Source organism: Heloderma suspectum, chromosome 6 (assembly GCF_057233095.1).
Source record: "Heloderma suspectum isolate Gila_16-S chromosome 6, 16-S_ref, whole genome shotgun sequence".
Classification (NCBI taxonomy): Eukaryota; Metazoa; Chordata; class Lepidosauria; order Squamata; family Helodermatidae; genus Heloderma; species Heloderma suspectum.
In genome coordinates this window covers 110,979,505-110,991,192 of record NC_139463.1, presented here as the reverse complement: position 1 = coordinate 110,991,192, position 11,688 = coordinate 110,979,505, and positions in this window count along the sequence as shown.

Below are 11,688 nucleotides of genomic sequence, written 5' to 3'. Positions count from 1 at the left end.
CCAACACCAGCTAATTTAGAGAGACAGCTTTCCGAATGGCCCGGGGACTGATGTTGTAACCACGTACATGGTAAACTAACTCTCCTGCATGGATCTGTGCAGGATGTTACCTGCCATGATTCTTGATTCTGAAGCTTCGGTTGCCCTCTATCCTCCATTGTTCTTTGCTTGGATTTGTGTGACTGCATTGACTGCAAAGCATGTGCCACTGCATAGACAGCATTGTAGACACTGTAGCTGTGGCCCGTCATGCTCATTTCAAAAATGGAGGCAGGAAGAGTCTCAAGCTTCTCCTCCCCCGTGCAGGTTTTCTCTGACTGCATGTCTGTTTCAGAAATGAGGAACAAACAGTTGAATGCCTGTTCCCAGAAATCCTTGACAAATCCATCCTGATCCCCTGAAGAAGGATTTCTGGTTTGAAGAAATTCCTGGAATCCCAACACCTCCTTTGAGTGAATTGCAAGGGACAGAGCACCATGGAGAAAATCTACACCCCACTCTCTGTGCATGGAAATTGATGTGAAATCCATTTGGGCTGTCATAATCCAGATTTTTGTCTTCTTTGGAATATCCTCCACTTCTGAAAGCTGAAGAACCATTCTCAAAAGTGACATGCTCTGAATTTCACCATATAAGACCATCACATTGGCTGTGCTTCCCATGACAACGATGTATATTTTACGTGCTTCATCCAGCACAACATTAAAATCACTGTAAAAATACACTGTTGGGAATTTTTCTATGAAGTCAAAGCAGATACCATGGTGGGAAAATGTGGGAAGCACATCGTGTACAAACCTCTCTCCATTCTCATCGTTCACAGAAAGAATTCCAATCCAAGTCCATCTAAAATACAGCAGTAACTGGAGAATGCCCCTATGTTGATGGAGCCCATTTGGGAACATTCGCTGGGAGAAAACAGCTTGGGTTTCATTATTCATTACTGGAGCAGAGCCATATGTGAGCTAAAGACAATAAAGAAACAAGAAAACAAAGGAAGTGTGTGTTTGAATATTCCCAATTGTAAGGTGTGTTCCTGAGATCTAGAAATAGAAAATCTGTCAAGCTTGATCTCACTCATTTCCCCATTTTTCCACTACTAGGTTCATTCCATCCTGTTTCCACATAGTTGTTGTTTTTTTTACTTTATACAAAAATTTAGATGGATTTCCATTCCCCCACGTCACAGCTCACTCCAGTCACCAGAGTCTCTTGACTCTCTGGCTTGGTTCACACATAATGAACCCGAGTATGGGTTGATTATGAGTTTTGAATCATTGGTTGTTGTTGAGTCATGGATTCTCATTTGATGCAAACCTTGTGCTATGGTTTAACAATAGGTTCTTAACCACAAGCAACCCAGGAAGAAAACCCATGGCATGTTGGTCAGTTGTGAACTGAATAACTCCACCCATACTCCACCCATAATCAGCCCATGCCTGGGTTGTTGTTATATGTGAACGAGGTCTAAGTGTAGCATTTTTCAGGGGTCTGGAGGGGTCTCAGGTGAGAAGGAGGGGGCAGGGAACTCCATTTCTGCTAGCACAGCTGACCCAGTTTAAATCTGGATCCAACACCAGAAAAGTATGGATTTTGTTTTCGGACTGCATTTGGGATCACATTCAGGTTTGGGAACTGTGAATTTGCTAAGTTTGCATTGAAATCAAACTAAACAACTATCTCACTCAATCCTACTGCGATCCAATCCATATTTTAATGTGAGATTTCACTGAACATCTACAGTATGTACTAGCATGGTTAAGTGTTTTCCCATTTACTACACACAGTTTTATTAGGGATTTTGTACCCCATTTTTCTCCTAAAAAAAAGCACAAGATGTTTCTTGAAGTCACTTACAAAACATAAAAACAAACTGTCAATAAATCATAGAACAGAATAGCAGTTTAAGGACTTTCTTGGGCCTTGCAATTTACATTTGAGTACAATATGGGGAAGGGGTTAAAACTAATGGGCAACAGGGCAAGTAGGGGAGTAATATCCACTGTATTAAAGGTTGGAAGGGTCCTATAAGACCATCGAGTCCAACTCTGTGCTCAATGCAGGAATCCAAGTCAAAGCATCCCTTACAGATGGCTGTCCAGCTTAATCTTGAATGCCTCCAGTGTGGGATAGCCCACCACCTCCCCACGTACTTGGTTCCATTGTCACATTGCTCTAACAGTCAGGACGTTCTTCCTGATGTTCAGCCGGAATCTGGCTTCCTGTCACTTGAGCCCATTATTCCGTGTCCTGAACTCTGGGATGATCGAGAAGAGATCCTGGCCTTCTTCTCTGTGACAACCTTTCAAGTACTTGAAGAGTGCTATCATATCTCCCCTCAGTCTTCTCTTCTCAAGGCTAAACATGCCCAGTTCTTTCAGTCTCTCTTCATAGGGCTTTGTTTCCAGCCCCCTGATCATCTTTGTTGCCCTCCTCTGAACCCTCTCCAGTTTGTCTGCATCCTTCTTAAAGTGTGGTGCCCAGAATTGGACACAGTATTCAAGAGGAGGCCTCACCAGTGCTGAGTAGAGGGGAACTAGTACTTCACATGATTTGGAAGCTATACTTCTATTAATGCAGCCCAAAATAGCATTTGCCAAAATAGCATTTGCCAAAATAGCATCACATTGTTGGTTCATATTCAGCTTGTGATCGACAACAATTCCAAAATCCTTCTCGCTTGTAGTATTGTTGAGCCAAGTATCCCCCATTTTGTAACTGTGCATTTGGTTTCTTTTTCCTAGGTGCAGAACTTGGCATTTCTCCCTATTAAATGTCATTCTGTTGTTTTCTGCCCAGCACTCCAGTCTATCCAGATCACTTTGAATTTTGTTTCTTTCTTCCAGGGTATTAGCTATCCCGCCCAATTTTGTGTCATCTGCAAATTTGATAAGCATTCCCTGCACCTCCTCACCTAACTGATTAATAAAAATGTTGAAGAGCCCAGGACTGAACCCTGGACTGAGCCCAGGACTGTTGAAGAGTCCAGGACTGAGCCCTGCGGTGCCCCACTCGTTACCTCTCCCCAGTTTGAGAAGGTCCCATTGATAAGCACTCTTTGAGTCCGATTCTGTAGCCAACTGTGGATCCACCTGATAGTTGGATCCACAGCAGTCAAATGCTTGTTAAAAATAAATGCCAGAAAAACACAGATAAAGAGGAAGAGGTCCTAATGGCAAGGTGTTCCACATTCAGGCACTGTGAGCAAGACAGCTCTCTTGCATATTGCCACCAACCACGCCTTTGATGCTAATGGCACATGAAAGAGGGATGCAGAAGGTAATCTTAACACACAGGTTTTATCTGCTAAAAACCCATCAAGGCAGTGTAAAGCAATGTAAAGCAATGTAAACCATAAAACCTTAAAACTATAAAATAGTTAAAACAACAAAACATTAATAGTACATATTTTAAAGGCTAAATTGAAAAGATACATCTTCATACCTTTTCTGAAGGCCAAGAGAGTGGGGGCCAATTATAGTTCTTCAAGGAGCAGATTCTGTAGTTTGGGGGCAAGACAGGAGAAAGCCCTTTCATGTGTGCCCAACAAACAGACCTCTATAGGAAGTGGTGCCCTCAAGAGGGAATCTCCTGCAGATTTTAATGCTTGAGCAAGTTTATAGCGAGAAAGCTGGTCCCTTAGCTAGCCCAATCCTAAACCAATTAGGGCTTTAAAGGCTTTAAACCAATACCAGGAATTCTGCCCAGAAAGCAATTGGCAACCAGTGCAAGTCTTTCAAGACAGGTGTAATATGGTCCCAATATCATTATCAGTATCAGAACCATATATTACATACATGGATTTGTATAGATGCATATTTAGAAATAACTGTTATAATTTAAAGAGAAATACAGTGTATCTCATCATAGTGACCAAGGACCTGCATGTTCAGGCTCTTAATGGGTAAAAGTTCTTATGGTTCTTTAAGATTAAACTGGAGTTGAACAGGACAACCCTTCAAATCAAGGACACCCTCAAACAGAAGACGGTTCTCTCACAGGCCTTCAAATAGGGCTGTCCTTTGTAAAACAGCACACATGGCTAGGGGTGTATGAGCATTTTGTCTCAGGTCACAAATCACCCCCCAAAAGCCCCATATGAAATCCCAAACATAAACACGAATGGGAGCACATATTCTCCAAAAATGTTTGCAGATTACCAAACTTGTGTTCTCAAAAGGTGCACTTTATAATGGCACAACTTTAGAAAAATGCTTAACTTTTAAAAATCACGACTTTTTTAGAAATGTGCACGTTTCCCATTCAAACAAACCGAAAAACATGTCACAAACAAGAATGAGAGTGAGCCAAACTGAAACTTGAAGTAAAGTTTGGAGAATTTTAGCAAACCCAAGCATCCCTAATTCTCTCATCCCTACACATGACACCCTATATTACCTCCAATGGAGGAGTGAAGTACACCATGTACTGCATCTTTCTTTGCTGAATGGCAAAATATGAGATCCACATACAAGGTGCCACCTCCAAGAAATCTTTCTCGTGTGTTGCCACAAATCATGACTCTGTTGGTGATGACACATGGGAGAGGGATGCAGCAGCTAATCATAAAGAATTGACAGGTTCACAGTGGAGGAGATGGTCCTCCAAGTAGCCAGGTCCCAAATTGTTTGTTTGTTTTAATCTTTTATTGTGAATTTTTACAAAACAAACAAACTGAAAACATTACAAAACCTAAAAAAAAAAAAAATACAATAACATATTCAAAACACCCAGTTTCTAACATTGCAATATTAGAGAAAAAAAAGGAAGAAAAAAAAAGTTAGACATAAATTTCAGTAAAAGCAGACCAAATATCCACAAAGAAGTCCATTTGCAAATTACACCTATATACCACTCTTTCAAATGTTGCTAGTGTTGTTAAGTCTTCAGTCCACTGCATTATAGGTGGTGAGCTTTTATCTTTCCAATATCGTAGTATCAGTCTTGAAACAACCAAAAGGGCATGAAAAATCCATTGACACTGGCCATGTGTTACATTTAGGCATGGCGGAGAATTCCACCACGGATCTCAGTGAGGCCAAATGCCAGCGCATTCGGCCCCCTGAAATCCATGGCAGAATGAAGCCCCCCCACACCCACACCCCGCAAAATGGGCCTGGAATGGAGCACCTACCTGCTGCCGTCCGTGACACGGCTGCTATTCGCTTCTTCCATATAGCCGTGATAGGCTACATAAATACTTATATAGCCTATCACAGCTAATGCAGGGATGCCATTTGCATCCCTGTGGAAGGCGTGATAGGCTACGTAAGTATTTACATAGCCTATCACGGCAAAACTAAGGGAATGCAAATGGTGGCGGCTATGGCGGCTGCCATTTGCGTTCCCTTTTTTCCCTCCGTGATAGGCTACGTAAATACATACGTAGCCTATCACAGAAAAAGCAGCGGCGCAAACGGTATAGCAGCTGCCGTTTGCGCCCCTGCTCTTTGCCATGATAGGCTATGTAAATACTTATGTAGCCTATCATGGCAGCCTGGCAGGACTCAAATGGCCACTACGCCATTTGCACCCCTCTGTTTTGCCGTGATAGGCTATGTAAATATTTACATAGCCTATCACGGCGGGAAAAAAAAGGGAACGCAAATGGCATCCGCTCTCTAGCTAGATCCAGAAAACCAAACTCACCTTCATTAATTGGAAGTTGCATCCTTTTTAAAGATATTCTTGGTGGAGAGGGACCCCAAAAGAATTTATGAAACAAAGCATTGGGTTTTTGGAATTATTTGCCAGGTATAAGTATAAGGATCCCTGGTATAACATAAATAATTCAGAGTATGGTATTTATCTTAAGTGTATTCACCTTACCCCATAAACTCAACTTTAAAGGTGCCCATCTATCTATATCTTGTGAAATATCATTAATCAACTTGTTTAAATTTAAACTAATCATTTGAGATGTATCTCTAGGAATAATTATTCCCAAAGAAGTAATAAACTCTGAGTACCATCCGAATTGCCAATTGGCTAATAGACTACACTATATCGTATGTCCAATAGGCATTATTTCTGACTTTGACCAATTATTTGAATAGCCGGACAATTCACCAAAGGCATTAATCAATTTCATCAAAGCTGGAACCAGTGACTGGAGTCTCAAGATAAACAACAAAAGATCATCAGCATAAATACTAATTTTAAATTCTTATCCAAAATGGATGAATCCATGAATACTATTATTTTGTCTAACTGCACACTCCAGGGGTTCCAAACATAAATTGAATATCAATGAGGAAATTGGGCAACCTTGTCTGGTGCCCCGCCCTAGTAAAAAAAAAAGCTGAAAATAAACTGCTGGTCAATACTCTCACTCTTGGAGCTGAGTATAAAATTTTAATGCATTTCAGAAATTCTATAGGAAAACCAAAATTAGTCAATGTAGTAAAAATACATTTCCAATGAATTTTGTCAAAGGCCTTTTCTGCAGCCAAGGAAATGATGGCCGCCTAATCAGTTCTTTCAGAGTTTAAAGCAACCAGATCAACAACTAGTCTAAGTGGTTTAGGGTTCCAGAGGTCATGACCAGCACCTTGAATTGCTCTCTGAAATAACCTGGCAGTGATGCAGAAGTTTTTAACACCATAGATAGCACACATGCCGTAAGAGTGACACAGGTTCCAGGCAGAAGGTATAACTGAGGGCCCTCTCCATTCTTGTATCTTTGGTTATGCACATGAATTATTGAATGTCCACAAATTATTTTGTTGTACAAACCATACGAATTATTTTCCTTTTTCAGGATTTTACCTTTAACCACCATGCATGCATCATACCATTTTAAATCTCCAAACCACAAAATTACATCACAAAATGTAAAGGAATCATGATAGGTATGTGAATCAGCTTGTTAATTCCCCATGTTCCACATGCACATCTTACCTGTGGAATTTTGTAGATGCACAGTATGGGTGTCATGTGGAGAGAGATGTCAGGTCCCCCGATAGCTGCTAATAGATTGCCCCCAAAGCCACACTTGTAGTTAGGAATGACTCTGCCCCACACGGAAAGAAGTTCGATTGAGGCAAGATAGGTCCAGCTTGGGCTGAAATGGCTGTTATAGATGTGGAAGCCAAGGGTGACATTGGGTAAGATCTGGGTATTTTCATTGATCTCATTAACAGCAAATGCCAAGGCCATGATGTGCTGATAGCTCGGAGTCAGGACCCTACGGTGAACGTTAGATATTTATTCATTTGAATTATTCTATAGTGCCCTTCATTATCAAATAATTGGGTGGTGTACCAAATGCATTAACACAAGAACAAAAATAAAATACAAAGATAAAAACAACACAGAAAATACCAAGCTATGTGTTAAAATAAGCAAATGCTAGGTATACAGATACATTTTCAACAGGCACCTAACAACCATCAAGGATAGTACCTGTCACACTGCAAGGGGGAAAGAATTGCAGAAGCAGGGTGCCACAACAGAAAAGACCCTCCCCCTGGTCACTATCTGTACAGGCAATGGTTTCAGGACAGCCAGGAGGCACTGTTCTGTAGATCACCGCGAACAGAAGGTGCTCCCTCAAGTATCCTGTATTACATGCTGCGTTATTTTACACCTGCTTCAAAATATGACATCATGCACATTTCAATTCAATGCAGGTTTAATACATATATTACATTAAAATAGATTATTTGGGTGCAGGAAGTGCAAAACAAAACTGGCACACATATATCTGGCTTTTTGTCACCTCTGGAGACCAGGTAAACATGGCCATTGCATTGAGAGCTACCTATTAATATGTGCCTACACAATATCTCAATCAGCTTCAACACATTGGGTTGGATCCAGATTAGGCTTGTTACATTGTGGTCCCTTTGAAATCAATGCAAAAAGATAGTCATGGCTAACTTATGTCCCATATATTTCAGTGGAAATGAACTAACTTCGACTGGATCCATTTATAACCTGTCTTGTGTCAATAGCTAGAGAAAGCTGGATATGAATTGTTATAGAGGGGCTTGGCCCTCATTCATTCACCGACACATAGGACATAAACATTAATTTAGAATGCTGACATTTGGTATACATGTAAATCAATACATCCTGATTTTTGGAGGAGGGTTGTATTAGGATAGATTGTTTTACGTCACCTTAAGAGTCATTTGATTGAAAGGTGGGATATAAATATTGTGATTAAATAAATGAAGGACTTACACAACCTCATCCAAAAGTTCCAGAGAGGAATATTTATCAAAGACCATTGGACTGGAAAATCTGTAGACGTGAGAAATAATGCCGGCAATGCTGAAGTCTCCAGACTGATAATACTTGTGAAGAATAGGAAGAGGATAATGGATCTTACATTTAACAATAGGGACCTTGCATACTGCCTGAGGCAGCAACACTAATAATGACACTATTAATACCACCACCTTGCATAAAATAAATCCTTCACTATACCAACTGATCTGTTTCCACATTGTCATTTAAGTGTCCCTTGACAGTACAGTATAACATGATTCCCTCAGTTGATTTAAAGCCAGGATTGTACAGTGTAATGTATAAGTGATCAAACAGACAAAGCCTCATCTGTTTCTAGCCCCAGCTCTGGATCATGCAGGGGAATATTAATAGCTTTGTTCAGTCTTGGTTCATTGTTAGTTTGTTTTTTCCCCGTAGCTACCATGACTCCCCATGGATTTGGAAAAGAAGTATGGGTAACCATGGTTAATTTGATAATTATAGAGAAGATAATCACATACTCAGAGTTTCTCTTCCTTGTCACATTACAGAAGAAAACATGTGTATTACAACTCAACAGAAACCATATCTGGTCCACCACAATGAGACAGGAAGAGGTGACCCACAACAAGAAAATGCCTCCAGAATAGGGGGGGGGGACCTTTTTAAAAACACACACAGAGAAAAAATGAGCTTGTAAAGTATTTATTCACAGAGGTTGAATGACAAATGTACTTCAACATCCATAGGAAGGCCAGATTTGCCATGGAGTAACCCATTTAAAAAAGGAGCCACGGTGGCTTAGTGGTTAAGACACTGAATTGCAGACCGGAAGGTCAGCAGGACAGCAGTTTGAGACCCGAGTGCTGCATGACAGAGTAAGCTCCCGTCTTCAGTCCCAGCTCCTGCCAACCTAGCAGTTCAAAAGCAAGAAATTGCAAGTAGATAAATAGGTACCTCCTCGGCGGGAAAGGTAACAGCGTTCTGTGCACCTCGGTGTTCAGCCATGCCGGCCACATGACCACGGAAGTGTCTTCGGACAGTGCTGGCTCTTCGGCTTAGAAACGGGGATGAGCACCGCACCCTAGAGTTCAACACGACTGGTTGGGGACACCTTTTATTTTGAACCCATTTAAAGGTTTACTTTTTTTGTTTTGTCTTCCTAGTGTCAGTCTAAACTAATATCATAAGCTGACATTCTTCCAGATAGGTTTCCCCCACCCCCACGTCCTGTTGATGCCTCACTCTTCTGTGTGAATGATACCATTTTACTAATATAAGGACCAACACTCAATTCTAAACTTTAGAAAGTTTAGATGAAATTGGGTTCTTTATTTATTCTGGATTGCACTCCCTCTGAAGGAACTGGTCCATATTTTGGGGGTGCTTACAGATCCAAGGATAGCCTAGCCATTATACTTCATGCTCTGGCAACCTCATGGCTCGATTGCTCTATGTGGATTATAGTAATTACTGTCACTGGGCCTGGTTTCTAAGCTGCAGCTAGTGCAGAATGCAGCAGCTAGGGCACTCAGTGGGGGCACATCGTGTGTGTTTTAAAAGAACTGCACTGGCTGCCTATTAGCTATAGCTACAGAGCCATGCTCAAGGCTATGTTGTTGCCATGCGAAGCTCTAAATAACTTGGGACCATATATATATATATATATATATATATATATATATATAAAGGTAAAGGTGTCCCCAACCAGTCGTGTCCAACTCTAGGGTGTGGTGCTCATCCCCGTTTCTAAGCTGAAGAGCCAGTGCTGTCCGAAGACGCTTCCATGGTCATGTGGCCGGCATGACTGAACACCAAGGTGCACGGAATGCTGTTACCTTTCCTGCCGAAGCGGTACCTTTTTATCTACTTGCAATTTCTTGCTTTCAAACTGCTAGGTTGGCAGGAGCTGGGACTGAAGACGGGAGCTCACTCCGTCACGCAGCACTCGGGTCTCGAACTGCTGTCCTGCCGACCTTCTGGTCTGCAGTTCAGCATCTTAACCACTAAGCCACCGCAGCCTATATATATATATATATATATATATATATATATACATACATACACACACAGCCAGTCTTCAAGATCTTCAGAGATGACCTTGCTGGTCATTCCATGACCAAGAGATTGTTACGATGTAACATCTTGAAAGCACCCTCCTCCAAATCATGGCACAGGAAATATGTTGCATTTGAAACTCTGGAATACATACTTGTTTACACAGACTTTCTCTGGCTTGCAACTGATCACCATAATGCTTCCCCATTTGATTGTTTTCTATCACTTCTTTTTATTATTTATTTATTTTTATTTATTTATTACATTTTTATACTGCCCAATATCTGAAGCTATTCCATTTATTTAGCATTGTTATTGTGGCTGTAATTGTTTATTAATGGTGCATTTTAAACAGTTGTTAAAATGTTTTTACATAAATACTGCTTAAACATGGTGTTATATTAAGTTGTATGCAAGTTAGGGATGTCAGAGAATTCCGCGATGGACCTCGGTGAGGCCGAATGCCAGTGCATTCAGCCCCCTGAAATCCATCGTGGAACGAAGCCCCCACCCCCCAACCCACAAAAGCTGCATGGGACGAAGTCCCCGCCGCCCCCAACCCACAAAAGGCGCGTGAAACAGAGCACTTACCTGCTCCCGTCCACGCTGCTTTGCGAATGGCGGCCATCCTGCGGCCGCCATTCGCTTTCTCCTCTTCATAGCTGTGATAGGCTATGTAAATACTTACGTAGCCTATCACAGCTAATGCAGGGACACCATTTGCATCCCTGCAGAGGCCGTGATAGGCTACGTAAGTATTTATGTAGCCTATCACGGTGGGGGGGAACCAGCGTGTGCAAATGGCGGCGGCTACTGCCATTTGTGTACGCTGGATTTTTTTCCCCCTTCCCGTGATAGGCTACGTAAATATTCACGTAGCCTATCATAGCTCAATAAAGGGATGCAAATGGCAGTGGCTATGACAGCCGCCATTTGCGTCCCTGCAGGGCTGCCCAGTGGCTGGATGTCCAGCTGTGGGCGGCTGGAGCCGGCCAGAGGCTCCGCGGCTTGGCCGCGGAGAGGAGCCAGCCAGGCAGGATTCTGGGGGGGAGGACCGGATCGCCTTCCCCCCATTGAGGATTCCAGTGGGAGGGACAGAGCACCTCCCCCCCACTGCAGATTGCCTGGCGCGGAGCCAGGTAGGTGTTTTGTACATCCCTAATGCATGTATTATACATAACTAAATAAAATGTATAGAGGGTATGTTCTGAGACATTTTCTTCACTTCATTCTCTTTATTAGGTGTTCCCTGCTGTTCAGCTCAGGCCTCAACACAATAGTGTAGCATGTGGGGAAAAAGATGAATCTCAGTAATCCAGCACTAGAGGCAATGATGGAAAAGATCTCCACAGCCACCATGTATTTTCCACTTGTGCTCAGGTAGGTTGGAAAAAAGGAGAACCAAACACTGCAGAA